The sequence below is a fragment of the Stenella coeruleoalba genome (assembly GCF_951394435.1).
Source record: "Stenella coeruleoalba genome assembly, chromosome: 7".
Taxonomy (NCBI): Eukaryota; Metazoa; Chordata; class Mammalia; order Artiodactyla; family Delphinidae; genus Stenella; species Stenella coeruleoalba.
In genome coordinates this window covers 486,199-503,526 of record NC_137153.1, presented here as the reverse complement: position 1 = coordinate 503,526, position 17,328 = coordinate 486,199, and positions in this window count along the sequence as shown.

Below are 17,328 nucleotides of genomic sequence, written 5' to 3'. Positions count from 1 at the left end.
CCCTCCACATCCCACCCCTTTAGGTGGTCGCAAAGCACCGAGCTGATCTCCCTGTGCTATGTGGCTGCTTCCCAGTAGCTATCGATGTTACATTTGGTAATGTATATATGTCCATGGCACTCTCTCACTTCGTCCCAGCTTACCCTTCCCCCTCCCCGTGTCCTCAAGTCCTTTCTCTATGTCTGTGTCCTTAATCCTGTCCTGCCCCTAGGTTCTTCATAAACTTTTTTCTTTAGATTCCATATATCTCTGTTAGTACACGGTATTTATTTTTCTCTTTCTGACTTACTTCACTGTGTAGGACAGACTCTAAGTCCATCCCCCTCACTACAAATAACTCAGTTTTGTTTCTTTTTATGGCTGAGTAATATTCCATTTATATATGTGCCAGATATTCTTTATCCATTTATCTGTCGATGGACACTTAGGTTGCTTCCATGTCCTGGCTATTGTAAGTAGAACTGCAATGAACATTGTTGTATATAACTCTTTTTGAATTATGGTTTTCTCAGGGCAAATGCCCAGTAGTTGGATTGCTGGGTCGTATGGTACTTCTATTTTTAGTTTTTTCAGGAACCTCTATACTGTTATCCCTAGTGGGTATAGCAATTTACATTCCCAGCAACAGTGCAAGAACGTTCCCTTTTCTCCAGTAAATGCCTCTCCAGCATTTATTGTTTGTAGATTTTTTGATGATTGCCATTCTGACTGCTGGGAGTTGATACCTCACTGTAGTTTTGATTTGCATTTCTCTAATGATTAGTGATGTTCAGCATCCTTTCACGTGTTTATTGGCAATCTGTATATCTCCTTTGGAGAAATGTCTATTTAGGTCTTCTGCCCATTTTTGGATTGTGTTGTTTGTTTTTGTGATATTGAGCTACACGAGCTGCTTGTAAATTTTGGAGATTAATCTTTTGTCATTTGCTTCATTTGAAAACATTTTCTCCCATTCTGAGGGTTGTATTTTCGTCTTGTTTATGTTTTCCTTTGCTGTGCAAAAGCTTTGAAGTTTCATTAGGTCCCATTTGTTTATTTTTGTTTTTATTTCCACTTCTCTAGGAGGTGGGTCAAAAAGGATCTTGCTGTGATTTATGTCATAGAGTGTTCTGCCTATGTTTTCCTCTAATAATTTTATAGTGTCTGGTCTAACATTTAGATCTCTAATTCATTTTGAGTTTATTTTTGTGTATGGTGTTATGGAGTGTTCTAATTTCATTCTTTCACGTGTAGTTGTCCAGTTTTCCCAGCACCACTTACTGAAGAGACTGTCTTTTCTTCATTGTATATCTTTGCCTCCTTTGTCATAGATGAGTTAGCCATAGGTACGTAGGTTTATCTCTGGGCTTTCTATCTTGTTCAATTGATCTATATTTCTGTTTTTGTGCCAGTACCATATAGTCTTGATTAATGTAGCTTTGTAGTATAGTCTGAAGTTAGGAAGTCTGATTCCTCCAGCTCTTTTAATTTCCCTCAAGACTGCTTTGGCTATTCGGGGTCTTTTGTGTCTCCATACAAATTTTAAGATTTTTTTGTTCTAGTTCTGTAGAAAATGCCAGTGGTATTTGATAGGGATTGCATTGAATCTGTAGCTTGCTTTGGGTACTATAGTCATTTTCACAATATTGATTCTTCTAATCCAAGAACATGGTTTATACCTCCATATGTTTATATCATCTTTGATTTCTTTCAGCAGTGTCTTATAGTTTTCTGAGTACAGGTCTTTTACCTCCTTATGTAGGGTCATTCCTCCGTATTTTATTCTTTTTGTTGCAATGGTGAATGAGATTGTTTCCTTAATTTCTCTTTCTGATCTTTCATTGTTAGTGTATAGGAATGCAAGAGATTTCTGTGCATTAATTTTGTATCCTGCAACTTTACCAAATTCATTGATTAGCTCTGGTAGTTTTCTGGTGGCATCTTTAGGATTCACTATGTGTAGTATCGTGTCATTTGCAAACAGTGACAATTTTACTTCTTCTTTTCCAATTTGTATTCCTTTTATTTCTTTTTCTTCTCTGATTACTGTGTCTAGGACTTCCAAAAACTATGTTGAGTAATAGTGGTGAGAGTGGACATCCTTGTCTTGTTCCTGATCTTAGAGGAAATGCTTTTAGTTTTTCACTATTGAGAATGATGTTTGCTGTGGGTTTGTCATATACTGCCTTTATTATGTTGAGGTAGATTCCCTCTATGCCCACTTTTTGGAGACTTTTAATCATAAATTGGTGTTGAATTTTGTCAAAAGCTTTTCCTGCATCTATTGGGATGATCATATTTTTATTCTACAATTTGTTAATATGGTGTATCACATTGATTGATTTGTGTATATTGAAGAATTCTTGCAACCCTGGGATAAACCCCACCTGATCATGGTGCATGATCCTTTTAATGTGTTGTTTAATTCTGTTTCCTAGTATTTTGTTGAGGATTTTTACATCTATATTAATCAGTGATATTGGTCTTTAATTTTCTTTTTCTGTAGTATCTTTGTCTGGTTTTGGTATCAGGGTGATTGTGGCCTCATATAATGAGTTTGGGAGTGTTCCTTCCCCTGAAAAGTTCTGAAGAGTTTGAGAAGATTGGGTGTTAGCTCTTGTCTAAATGTTTGATAGAATTCACTTCTGATGCCATCTCGTTCTGGACTTTTGTTTGTTGGAAGATTTTTAATCACACTTTCAATTTCATTACTTGTGATTGGTCTGTTCATATTTTCTATTTCTTCCCGGTTCAGTCTTGGAAGGTTATACCTTTCTAAGAATTTGTCCATTTCTTCCAGGTTGTCCATTTTATTGGCATAGAGTTGCTTGTAGAGGTCTCTTAGGATGCTTTGTATTTCTGTGGTGTCTGTTACAACTTCTCCTGTTTCATTTCTAATTTTATTGATTTGAGTCCTCTCCCTCTTTTACTTGAGTCTGGCTAAAGGTTTATCATTTTTGTTTATCTTCTCAAAGAACCAGCTTTTAGTTTTATTGATCTTTGCTATTGTTTTTATTTCATTTATTTCTGCTCTGATCTTTATGATTTCTTTCCTTCTATTAACTTTGGGTTTTGTTCTTCATTCTCTAGTTCCTTTAGGTGTAGGGTTAGATTGTTTATTTGAGATTTTTCTGGTTTCTTGAGGTAGGCTTTTATTGCTATAAACTTCCCTCTTAGAACTGTTTTTGCTGCATCCCATAGGTTTTGGATCATCGTGTTTTTGTTGTCATTTGTCTCTAGGTATTTTTTGATTTCCTCTTTGATTTCCTCAGTGATCTCTTGGTTATTTAGAAATGTATTGTTTAGCCTCCATGTGTTTGTTTTTTACGTTACTTTCCCTGTAATTGATTTCTAATCTCATAGCATTGTGGTCGGAACAGCTGCTTGATATGATTTCAGTTTTCTTAAATTTACTGAGGCTTTATTTGTGACCCAAGATGTGATCTATCCCGGAGAATGTTCCGTGTGCCATTGAGAAGAACTTGTAGTCTGCTGTTTTTGGATGGAATGTCCTATAAATATCCATTAAATCTATCTGGTCTATTGTGTCATTTAAAGCTTGTGTTTCCTTATTAATTTTCTGTCTGGATGATCTCCATTGGTGTAAGTGAGGTGTTAAAGTCCCTTGCTATTATTGTGTTACTGTTGATTTCCTCTTTTATAGCTGTTAGCAGTTGCCTTATGTATTGAGGTGTTCCTGTGTTGGGTACATATATATTTATAATTGTTATATCTTGGATTGATCCCTTGATCATTATGTAGTGTCCTTCCTTGTCTCTTGTAACATTCTTTATTTTAAAATCTATTTTATCTGATATGAGTATTGCTACTCCAGCTTTCTTTTGATTTTCATTTGCATGGAATATATTTTTCCATCCTCTCACTTTCAGTCTGTATGTGTCCCTAGGTCTGAAATGGGTCTCTTGTAGACAGCATATATATGGATCTTGTTTTTGTATCCATTCAGTGAGCCTGTGTCATTTGGTTGGAGCATTTAATCCATTCACGTTTAAGGTAATTATCAATATGTATGTTCCTATTATTATTTTCTTAATTGTTATGGGTTTGTCTTAGTGGGTCCTTTTCTTCTCTTGTGTTTCCCACTTAGAGAAGTTCCTTTAGCATTTGTTGTAGAGCTGGTTTCGTGGTGCTGAATTCTCTTAGCTTTTGCTTGTCTGTAAAGCTTTTGATTTCTCCATCAAATCTGAATGAGATACTTGCTGGGTGGAGTACTCTTGGTGGTAGGTTCTTCCCTTTCATCACGTTAAATTTATCATGCCACTCCCTTCTGGCTTGTAGATTTTCTGCTGAGAAATCAGCTGTTAACCTTATGGGAATTCCGTTGTATGTTGTCATTTTTCCCTTGTTGCTTTCAATAATTTTTCTTTGTCTTTAATTTTTTCAATTTGATTACTGTGTGTCTCGGTATTTTTCTCCTTTGGTTTATCCTGCCTGGGACTCTCTGCGCTTCGTGGACTTCGGTGGCTATTTCTTTTCCCATGCTAGGGAAGTTTTCAACTATAATCTCTTCAGATATTTTCTCGAGTCCTTTCTCTCTCTGTTCTCCATCTGGGACCCCTATAATGCGAATGTTGTTGCATTTAATGTTGTCCCAGAAGTCTCTTAGGTTGTCTTCATTTATTTTCATTCTTTTTCTTTATTTTGTTCCATGGCAGTGATTTCCACCTTTCTGTCTTCCAGGTCACTTATCCGTTCTTCTGTCACAGTTATTCTGCTACTGATTCCTTCTAGTGTATTTTTCATTTCAGTTATTGTATTGTTCATCTCTGTTTGTTTGTTCTTTAATTCTTCTAGGTGTTTGTTCCTTAATTCTTCTAGGTCTTTGTTAAGCATTTCTTGCATCTTCTCGATCTTTGCCTCCATTATTTTTCTAAGGTTTTGGATCATCTTCACTATCATTATTCTGAATTCTTTTACTGGAAGGTTACCTATCCCCACTTCATTTCGTTGTTTTTCTGAGGATTTATCTTGTTCCTTGATCTGGTATAAAGTCCTCTGCCTTTTCATTTTCTCTATCTTTCTGTGAATGTGGTTTTCCTTCCACAGGCTGCAGAATTGTAGTTCTTCTTGCTTCTGCTGTCTGCTCTCCAGTGATTGAGTCTATCTGAGAGGCTTGTGCAAGCTTCCTTATGCGAGGGACTGGTGGTGGGTAGAGCTGGGTGTTGTTCTGGTGGGCAGAGCTTTAATCTGCTTGTCTGTGGATTAAATAAAAGTTTAATAAAAAGTTTAATCCACTTGTCTGCTAATGCATGGGGCTGGGTTCCCTCCCTGTTGGTTGTTTGGACTGAGGCGACCCAGCACTGGAGCCTACCTTGCTCTTGGTGGGGCTAATGGTGGACTCTGGGAGAGTTCACGCCAAGGAGTATTTCCCAGAACTTCTGCTGTCAGTGTCGTTGTCCCCATGGTGAGCTGCAGCCACACCCCACCTCTGCAGGAGACCCTCTAAAACTAGCAGCTAGGTATGATCATTCACCTACGGGGTGACTGCTCCTTCCCTTGGGTCCTGATGTGCACACTACTTTGTGTGTGTCCTCCAAGAGTGGAGTCTCTGTTGAGACTCTGAGTCTCTGAATGCAGTTGAGACTCTGAGTGGAGTCGCACAGACTCTGGGTCCTGTGAAGCTTCGATGTTTTGTGGTTCTAGAAATCCTATAGGAGACAGTCCACAGCAGGTGAAGCTAATGCTGTCATAGAGGTGGTGAAACCAAAGATCTGCAGTTCCGACTAGAGGTGCTGATGTACAAACAGGACAAAATCATCTCATGTGAATGTAGTTCAGGCACGTTTAAAATGAATGCAGTCATGTTAATGCCTAACATCTTCTATCTTGTGCCTCTCCTCAAGGACCCCCTCCTCAGTTCCTGAGGCTCCTGTAAGTCATGTACAGGGGAATGGAGAGTGGGCTCTGTCCAGTCTGAGCCCTGAGTTACCCTGTGTGTATCTTAGGATACTTTGTATTTCTGTGGTGGCTCTTGTAACATCATCTCTTTCAGTTCTGATTTATTTGGCCCCTCTCTTTAAAAAAAATACTACTGTTGTCTTTTATTCTTTACAGAAGTTTAATAAGTGTTTGATCTACTACCCTTACTCTATGTATACTTTTTGCCGTGAGATTTTTACTTTTGTTTGTTTTCTTGTTACTGTCAATAATTAGTGAGAATTCTTTTAAGCTACCTTCAACATTGCTTATAAAGCTGCTTTATTAGTGATGACAGAGCTTTAATGGAAGTCGTGTTCTGGTTGTAAATTAGAATGCAATGTGCCAGCAAAAAGCCCCTTAAGTGTATGTCTCATTACTTCTCGTTCTTTTTTTCCCCTTTTTTCTCTCTTTTTTTTCTTGTTCTTTTTTTAATGTTTATTTTTTATCAGAGCAAATTTGATTAAAATGTTTTGTTTGTTCTAGGTGTGTAAGATGTTGTTCTTTTACACATATACATGTATCTATACTTCTTCAGATCGTTTTCTCATGTAGCTTGTGACACAATGTTGAGTAGTCTTCTCTTGGTATTCCATAGGTCTTTGGTGATTATATATTTCACATGTGTTTCTATATCTATGTTAACCCCAATATCCTAATGTATCCAGTCCTCACACCTTTCCATTTGGTGAACCATAACTTTGTTTAATGAATCTGTGATTGCCTTTCTCTGTGGAAATATCTTCATTGGTATCAATTTTTAGCTAACACCTATAAGTGATATTATAGGATATGTGTCTTTTGCTGTCTGACTTAGTACAATTTGCCTGATTACCTCTAGAATCATCTACGGTGCTGCAAATGGCATTGTTTCATTTTTTTCCCTAGATAATATTCCATCTGTACATGTACCAGTTCTTCTTTGTCCACTCACCTGTTGATGGACTTTTTGGTTGCCTCCATGTCTTGGCTATTGTAATACTGCTGCACTGCACATTTGCCTGCCTGTGTCTTTACAATTCTGTCTTCTTATGTTATAGGCCCAGGAGTGGGCATCCTGTATCATATGGTATCTCGGGGTTTACCGTTTAAATGCACCACGATTCTGTGCTCATTATTGGCTCTTTCCAGGTTACATCCCACTTAAAGTTGAGGGTATGCATTTCTCCACAACACCTTCAGCATTTATTTATTTATTTATTTTTAATATCTTTATTGAAGTATAATTGCTTTACAATGGTGTGCTAGCTTGTGCTTTACAACAAAATGAATCAGTTATACATATACATATGTTCCCATATCACTTCCCTCTTGCGTCTCCCTCCCTCCCACCCTCCCTCCCCTCCAGGCGGTCACAAAGCACCGAGCTGATCTCCCTGTGCCATGCTGCTGCTTCCCACTAGCTATCTACCTTACGTTTGGTAGTGTATATATGTCCATGCCTCTCTCTCCCTTTGTCACAGCTTACCCTTCCCCCTCCCCATATCCTCAAGTCCATTCTCTAGTAGATCTCTGTCTTTATTCCTGTTTTACCCCTAGGTTCTTCATGACATTTTTTTCCCTTAAATTCCAGGTATATGTGTTAGCATACGGTATTTGTCTCTCTCTTTCTGACTTACTTCACTGTGTATGACAGACTCTAGGTCTATCCACCTCATTACAAATAGCTCAATTTCGTTTCTTTTTATGGCTTCAGCATTTATTGTTTGTAGTTTTCTTGCTGATGGATATTCTGACTGGTGTGAGCTGATACCTCTTTGTGGTTGAATTTGCATATGACTCATAATCCTTTGAAATTGAGCTTTAAGTCATGTCCTTTTTATTTTTCAAACTGTGATTACAGCTTAGCTCTTCAAAGTGTTTTCTAAAGTATGTGTTACATTTTGAAATTTATTGGCCATTACCTCCCTCAAAACATTTTGAGGGCAGGTTTCATTTACAGCCCTGCAGTACTTGTTCACATGAAGTGACCATTAGTACAGGCTTTAAAGCTGCTTTTGCAGGTAACGGCCAGATTGCGGCAGCCTTTCTTTGTTCCCCATGCTGGTACTAGGGAAACAGAGCTTCCGGCCGGTGGTCTTCCTCGGTTATAAATTAGAGTGGAATGTGCCCGGATAAACCCCCAAAGGCTGATGTCTCCTTACTTTTGTTTGTTTTTTTAATTTAATTTATATTTTTATCGGAATAATATTCCATTTTGTATATGGACCACTTCTTGGTGCATTGCTCTGTTGAGGGACATTTTCGTTGCTTCCAAGTGTTGGCTATATTAAATATTGCTGGAGTGCAAGATTGCCAGCTTGTGACTTTTTGATTCTCATTTTCTCAGGTGATAGTCCCAGCAGTGGGTATGACTGATTGACTAGTAGCTCAATGTTTACCTTTTCAAAGCACCTCCATTGTGTTTTCATTAGTGGCTCTTACCATGTCTCCCTTAGAGCCGAGGGTACGAACTTCTCCACAATCCCTTCAGCATTTATAGTTTGCAGCATTTTTGCTAATGGCCAATCTGACTGTTGTGACCTGATAGGTTTTTGTAATTTGGGTTTGCATGACTTTAAAAATTCCTAAAATTCATCATTTTCCACGCCTTTTTCCTTTCTGTTAAAAATCAAGTGTGAGTACAATCTATCTCTTGAAGCTGTCTTCTTGGAAGGTTGCCCTCTTTTGAATTTTTGGTGGATATTCGACCCCAGGATTTTTTTGGAGGGCAGATGTCATTACAGAACTGCAAGTTTGGTGAATATTTAGTGACCATTAGCACTGGGTTTAAAGCTGCTGTTGTGGGAAACGGCCACAAGGAGGCAGCATTTGTCCTTTCCCAAATCTGGGTACTAGGGCAGCAGAGCCTTTCTGGAAGTCGTGGTCCTAGGTTTTAAGTTAGAATGGAATGTGCCAGGAGGAACGCCCATAAGTTTATGTCTCATTACATCTTGGTTTTTAAAATTTATTTAATCGGGGTAATGATTAGATATTGTTTGTCCAGATGTACACAATCTGGTTCATTTGTACAATATATATGTCTATTCATGTTCAGATCCTCTTCCCATGTAAAATATTACAGTGTTCCATAGACCTCCCTTGCTATATGGTCCGTCTTTTTGATATATGTTTATTATATGTATTTGTATACGTATGGTAACGTTAATCTTAATTTATCCATTCTGCCCACCTTTCCTTTTAGATAAGCATACTTAATTTCTAAGTCTGTGAGTGTCTTTCTCTGTGGAAATATGTTCATTTGTGTTAGTTATTAGATAACGCCTATAAGTGATATCATAGGATATAGGTCTTTTGCTTTCTGACTTACCTCATATTCTGTGATTATCTCCAAGCTCATCTATGGCACCTCAAATAGCAGTGTTTCATTGTTTTCCATGGCTAATATTCTATTGTGAACGTGGACCACTTCTTCTTCATCCATACATCTGTTGATGGACATTTTGGTGGCTTCACTGTCTTGGCTATTGTGAATAAGGCTGCAGTGCAGCTTTTGCAGCCCGCGTCTTCTCGATTCTGGTCTTCTCAGGTGAGAGGCCCAGTGGTGTGACTGCTGCATCGAATGGTACCTCAACTTTTACTTTTAATCGTAGCTCCTTTCTGTTCTCATTATTGGCTCTTACCACGTTACATCTCACCAGCAGCTAGAGGGTACACAGTTCTCTAAAACCCCTTCAGAATTTATTGTTTGTAGACCTTTTGCTGATGGTCAGTCGACTGGTGTGAGTTGAAACCTTTTTGTACATTAGATTTGCATGAGTCTAATAATTCCTGAGGTTGAGCTTTCACCCATTTTCCTTTTTTTAAACAAGAGAGTGAGTCAAACTTACCTCTTCATACTATCGTCTTGAAAAATTTGCCAGTTTTGAATTTTATTGTCCATTCCCTACCTCAGCACAGTTGTTTAGGGCAGGTGTCCTTTGCAGCCCTGAGTCCTTGTGAATGTTAAGAGAACATTAGCTGTGGGCTTAACGCCGCTCTTGCGGAAAACGGCCACAAGGCAGCAGAATTTCTACATTTCCAACTCTGGGTTTTTGGGCAGCAGAGCCTTCCTGGAAATCGTGTTAGTAGGCTGCAAATTAGAGTGGAATGTGCCAGAGCACATCCCCAAGAGCTTATATCTCCTTACTTCTTGTTTGTTTTATAAATTTAATTTTTATTAATTATCAGAGCAAACTTGATAAAAATATTTTGTTTCTCCTAGGTGTACAGAATCTCGTTCATTATATCAATGTATCTGTCATTTATCTTTGCATTCTTTACCATGTAGGTTATTACAGAGTGTTGCCTAGACCTCTCTTGGTATTCCATAGGTATTTTGTGATTATATATTTCATATGTATTAGTACATGTCTGTTAACCCTCATATCCTAATTCACACATTCCTTACACTTTTCCATTGGTTAAACATAATTTTTTTTTCTTAATCCATGCTTTTCCTTCTCTTGGAAATAAGTTCATGAGTATCAACTTTTAGGTAACACCTAGAAGTGATGTCATAGGATATCTGTCTTTCACTTTCTTTCTTTAATTTGAGTGATTATCTCTAGGTCCTTATATGGTGGTGCAAACGGCACTGTTTCATTGTTTTCCATGGCTTATATTCCATTGTTTACATGGACCACTTCCTCTTTGTGCATTTTTCTGTTGATGGACATTTTGGTTTCTTCCAAGTCTTGGCTATGTTAAATATTCCTGCAGTGCAGGATTGCCAGTCTGTGTCTTTTCCATTCTGCTCTGCTCAGGTGATAGGTACATCAAAGGACCTACCAGATCACATGGTAGCTCAATTTTTACCCTTAAACGCACCTCCATTATGTTCTCACTACTGGCTGTTACCAGTTTACATCCCCCCCAGCAGCTGGAGGGTACACAGTTCTCTGAAACCCCTTCAGCATTTATTCTTTGTAGACTTTTTGCTGAAGAACATTCTGACGGCTGTGAGGTGAACATTTCTGTAATTGGATTTGCATGGCTTTATTCATTGCTGATGTTGCGCATTTTTCAATTCCCTTTTATTTTAAAGAGAAAAAAAAGAAAAGACAAAATGTGCGTAAAATATGCCTCTTGACATTGTCTTCTTGAAATGTTGACGTCTTTTGAATTTTCTGGTCGATTACGACCCCAGGACATTTTTGAGGCCCGGTGTCCTTTACAGTGCTGCACATATTTTGAATATTAAGTGACCATTACCTCTTGGTTTAAAGCTGCTGTTGTGTGAAACAGTCACAAGGCGGCAGCATTTCTCCTTTACCAAATCTGGTTACCAGGGCAACAGAGCCTTAATGGAAGTCCTGTTCTAGGTTGAAAATTAGAATGGGATGTGCCAGGAAAAATTCCTTTCAGTTTATGTCTCATTATTTCTTGTTCATATTTTTAATTTAATTTTTATTTTTTATCGCAGCAAATTTGATTACAATGTTTTTTTTTTTTTGTTCTAGGTGTGCAAGATGTGGTTCTTTCACACACATACATATATCTATTCTTCTTCAGAACCTTTTCCCAGGTAGGTTATGACACAATGTTGAGTAGTCTTCTCTTGGTATTCCGTAGGTCTTTGGTGATTATATATTTCACATGTGTTTCTATATCTATGTTAACCCCAATATCGTAATGTATCCAATCCTCACACCTTTCGATTTGGGGAACCATAAGTTTGTTCAATGAATCTGTGATTGCCTTTCTCTGTGGAAATATCTTCATTGTTATCAATTTTCAGGTAACACCTATAAGTGATATACGTTAGGTGTCTTTCGCTTTCTCACTTACTACAAGTTGCATGGTTACCTCTAGACTCATCTATGGTGCTGCAAATGGCATTGTTTCACTTTTTTCCCGAGCTAATATTCCATCTCTACATGTAACAGTTCCTCTTTGTCCACTCATCTGTTGATGGACTTTTGGTTGCTTCCATGTCTTGGCTATTGTAATACTGCTGCAGTGCAGATTTGCCTGCCTGTGTCTTTCCAATTCTGTCTTCTTATGTTATAGGCCCAGGAGTGGGCCTGCTGGATCATATAATAGCTCAATATTTACCTTTTAAAGGCACCTCCACCCTGTTCCCATTAGTGACTCTTACCAGGTTACGTCCCACTTCAAATTAAGGGTATGCATTTCTCCACAACCTCTTCAGCATTGATCGTTTGTAGTTTCTTTCCTGATGGTTATTCTGAATGGTGTGAGCTGATACCTCTGTGTGGTTGGATTTGCATGTGTCTCATAATCCTTTGAAACTGAGCTTTCAGGCATGTCCTTTTATTTTTCAAACGGTTATTACAGCTTAGTTCTTCAAATGGTTTTCTTGAAATATGTGCCACATTTTGAAATACTTTGGCCTTTACCTCCCGCAAGACATGATGAAGGCAGGTTTCCTTTACAGCCCTGCAGGACTTGTTCATATGAAGTGACAATTAGCATAGGTTTTAAAGCTGTTTTTTCAGGTAATGGCCAGAGGGTGGAGCATTTCATAATTCTATGAAACGTAACTGAACACACAATATATATTTTTTCTTTTAAATTTCCATTGTTACTTTTTTAAAGTACAATTATAATTGAAGTTCTTTGTAACAAGTGAAATTTAAAAAATTAAAGGAAAAGATAATATTTTACCACTTGCCATCCTTTCCCATTTACTGAAACGACCAGCATAATGTGTAGATTTCTCATTTTATCCAGGTGTTCTATACATCTGGAATATCATGCTTCTCACTGTAGAAAAACAGATTTAGCTCTCACACTTTTTATAGGCTACATAACATTCCATAGAACAGAAGTACCAACTATTTCAGACTTAGCTTTTTGAGGGACACTCAGGTTACTTTCTGTTTTATTTTGTTGTTCTTTTTTTGGGGGGGGGTAGGAGTTTATTATTTATTTATTTATTTTTGTTGTGTTGGGTCTGAGTTTCCGTGTGAGGGCTTTCTCTAGTTGTGGCAAGTGGGGGGCCACTCTTGATCTCGGTGCGCGGGCCTCTCACTATTGCGGCCTCTCTTGTTGCAGAGCACAGGCTCCAGATGCGAGGGCTCACTGGTTGTGGCTTATGGGCCTAGTTGCTCCATGGCATGTGGGATCCTCCCAGACCAGGGCTCGAACCTGTGTCCCCTGCATTAGCAGGCAGATTCTAACCACCGCACCACCAGCGAAGCCCTCTATTTTGTTGTTCTGCTAGTTTGTTTTAACCCAAGAAAATATTTTTTTAAATACAAAAAAACAAAATTAAGCTAAGGGTAAGGATTAGGGTTTAGGGTAAGATTTAGGGTTAGGGTACGGGTTAGGATTATTGTATGGCTTAGAGTATGGTTTAGGGTTATGGTTATGGTACGGGTTAGTGTTAGGGTACAGTTTAGGGTATGGCTATGGTTTAGTGTTAGGGTACGGGTTAAGGTATGGGTTAGTGTTAGGGTATGGGTTAGGATTCAGGTACGGTTTATGTTCAGGGTTATGGTTAGGTTTAGTGTATGGGTTAGTGTTAGGTACGGGTTAGGGTTAGGTTTAGTGTTAAGGAAGGGGTAGAGTTTAGGGTACAGGATAGGGAACAACAAAGGGTTAGGGTTAGGGTACGTGTTAGGGTACAGTTTAGTGTTAGTGTACGGGTTAGGATTAGGGTACGGTTTAGGGTAAGGTTTAGAGTTAGGGTTAGGGGACGGGTATGGTTTGGGGTACAGTTTAGGGTATGACCACGGGTTAGGAGTAGGGTAAGTGTTAGGGTACGGTTTAGTGTTAGTGTACAGGTTAGGATTATGGTACGGGATAGTGTAAGGGTTAGGGTTAGGGAATGGGTACAGATTAGGTTGCAGGTTAGGGTATGACAACGGGTTAAGGTTAGGGTACGTGTTAGTGTATGGGTTAGGATTAGGGTACGGGTTAGGTTATGGGTTAGTGTTAGGGGATGGGTTAGGATTAGGATACGGGTTATGGTACGGTTTAGGGAAAGGGTTAGGATACGGGGTAGGGTTAGGATAAAGTTTAGTGTATGGCTATGTGTTACTGTTAGGGTACATGTTAGCGTACGGGTTAGTGTTCGTGTACAGCTTAGGGTAAGGGTTAGGGTTAGGGAACGGGTACGGTCTCAGGTACAGGTTAGGGTATGGTAGCGGGATAGGGATAGTGTACGTGTTAGGATGAGACTTCTTTGTAGTGCAGATTTGAATTTCCCGCTTGCTTGGTGGGCCAAAAAGTGTGTATGCATTTTATCCTGAATATACTCAGGAAAAAACGTATACGCCCTTTTTGGCCAAGTGCATCGCTGCCAAACGATGTGCCAAACAGGAGGTTACAAGCACTGACTCTCCAAGTGGGGAGATTGTTAGTAAAGCGTCTGGAATGGCGAACCCGAGTACCAGAGGACGAATAATGAGATGCGTTTTAGAAACCTTGCCCGATCACACTGTGGACCATCCTCTGGGTTTCCCACGCATGTTTTAGCTGTAGGAAGAATCCCTTAAACCTGGAGGGTTGGGACCCATGGAATGGGTAGCACGCAGTACTACTTCAAAGGGTCTGCATTTGCTCACCGTACCTCACCAATCCTCACAGCCCCAAGTGTCCAGCCTTATGCCTCACTCAGCTGTGGGTGTAGATGTGGTAAATCCAGGTTTCATCACAAGCCTGAACGAGTTATTTAAGAATTTCTCTCTCTTTCACTGTCTTTGTGTTTTGATTTTGAAATTTATTTTTATAATGGGGTTTAGCTGATTTGCACTGCTGTGTTTATGCCGCTCGATGCACACTTGATTCTCTTACGGAGACATATAAATACATAGGTTTTAAGATTCTTACTACTCAGATATATTCCTCTGCGGTGAATAGGGGGTGTTGAGTCCACTTCGTTGAACAAGGAGTATATCTTGTCTATTACTGGCTTATGGAACGGTATCTGTGCTCATTTCAATCTCTGGATTTATGCAGCACCCCAACTCACCTTTCCCCTTAAGCAAGCATAAGTTGGTTTTCTAAATGTGAGACTCTGTTCTGTTTTGTAATTCAGTTCATGTGTAGCCAAGTTTACATTCCCTCTATAAGTGTTATCTTATGACTAGTTTCTTTTTCTGTGTGACTTATTTCACTCAGAATCATCGAACCTAAATCCACTCATTATGCTGCTACGGGCCTGATGACATTGATTTCATTGCGGAGTGATATTCCATTGTATGTAAGTACCACAACTTCTTTATCCATTTTTCTCTTTCTGGGATATTTAAGTTGTTCCGTTGTCGAGGTTCTTGTAAACACAGCAGCCCTAAACTTTGGGGTGGCTGTGTCTTTTTTATTTTAATTTCCCTAAGCTATAGGACCATAAGTGGAAGTGCCCGAGTCTCTGTAGCTTTGTTTTTTAGATGTTTCAGGAAACACCATACACTTCTCCAGAGTGGCTGTTGGCCATTTACATCCCGCCCATCAGCATAACAAGGCTCCCAGTTCTCCATGGCCTGTCCTGCCTTTCTGGATTTTACACTTTTTTCAGATGGCCCATTTAACCGGTGGGAAGTGAGACTTCATTGTAGTGCGGATTTCCATTGCACGCTTCCTTGGTTGGCAAAAATGGCCGTATGCGTTTTTTCCTGGATATATTCAGGAAAAAACGCATATGCATTTTTTGGCCAAGTGCATCATTGTCGAAGTTCTGCCGCTTTTCATGTGCTTTAAATGCAATTCCAATCTACCTCCTGAAATCTGTTTCCTGCAATTGTGCCTTGCTTTCAAGTCCTCTTCACAGCCTTACCTCAATATATTTTTGGACGATAGTTGTCCTTTATAACTCTGCAAGTTTGTGAATTGCAGTGACCCTGAGCTCCTTTTTCCAACTCGCTTTTTTGTGAGCTGGACGCAAAACGGCAGGATTGCTTCAGGCCCTAATCTGGTTCCAGCGTGGCACGCTGAGCCTTTGGTTAATTCTTCTTCTTGGTGGGAAATTAGAGTGAAATGTGCCCGTCCAAACAACTACAGCTAGTCTCTCATTGGTTCTCCCTATTCCCGTTCATCCTCCGCAGAAATTGCAGAGTGTGCCAAACAGGAGGTTACAAGCACTGACTCTCCAAGTGGGGAGATTGTTACTAAAGCGTCTGGAATGGCGAACCCGAGTACCAGAGGACGAATAATGAGATGCGTTTTAGAAACCTTGCCCGATCACACTGTGGACCATCCTCTGGGTTTCCCACGCATGTTTTAGGTGTAGGAAGAATCCCTTAAACCTGGAGAGTTGGGACCCATGGAATGGGTAGCACGCAGTACTACTTCAAAGAGCCTGCATTTGCTCACCGAATCTCACCAATTCTCTCAGCCCCAAGTGTCCAGCCTTATGTCTCACCCAGCTGTGGGTGTAGATGTGGTAAATCCAGGTTTCATCACAAGCCTGAACGAATTATTTAAGAATTTCTCTCTCTTTCACTGTCTTTCTGTTTTGTTTTTGAAGTTTATTTTTATAATGGGGTTGAGCTAATTTTCACTGCTGTGTTTATGCGTCTGTACACACACTTGATTCTCTTACGGAGACATATAAATACATAGATTTTAAGATTCTTACTAGTCAGATATATTCCTCTGCGGTGAATAGGGGGTGTTGAGTCCACTTCGCTGAGCAAGGAGTAGGTCTTGTCTATTACATATTTGGCTTATGGAACGGTATCTGTGCTCATTTCAATCTCTGGATTTATGCAGCACCCCAACTCACCTTTCCCCTTAAGCAAACATGTTTGTTTTCTAAATGTGAGACTCTGTTCTGTTTTGTAATTCAGTTCATGTGTAGCCAAGTTTACATTCCCTCTATAAGTGATATCTTATGATAAGTTTCTTTATCTGTGTGACTTATTTCCTTAGAATCATCGTACCTAAATTCACTCATTATGCTCCTACGGGCCTGATGATATTGATTTCATTGCTGAGTGATATTTCATTGTACATAAGTACCACAACTTCTTTATCCCTTTTCCTCTTTCTGGGATATTTAAATTGTACCATAGTTGAGGTTCTTGTAAACACAGCAGCCCTAAACTTTGGGGTGGCTGTGTCTTGTTGATTTTAATTTTCCTAAGCTATAGGACCATAAGTGGAAGCAACCTAGGCTCTGTAGCTTTGTTTTTTAGAGGTTTCAGGAAACACCATACACTTCTCCAGAGTGGCTGTTGGCAATTTACATCCCGCCCATCAGCATAACAAGGCTCCCAGTTCTCCATGGCCTGTCCTGCCTTTCTGGTTTTTACACTTTTTTCAGATGGCCCTTTTGACCGGTGGGAAGTGAGACTTCATTGTAGTGCAGATCTCCGTTGCAGGCTTGCTTATTTGGACAAAAAGAGCATATGCGTTTTTTCCTGCATGTATTCAGGAAAAAAACGCATATGCCCTTTTTGGCCAAGTGCATCATTGTCAAAGTTCTGCCGCTTTTCATATGCTTTAAATGCAGTTTCCATCTACCTC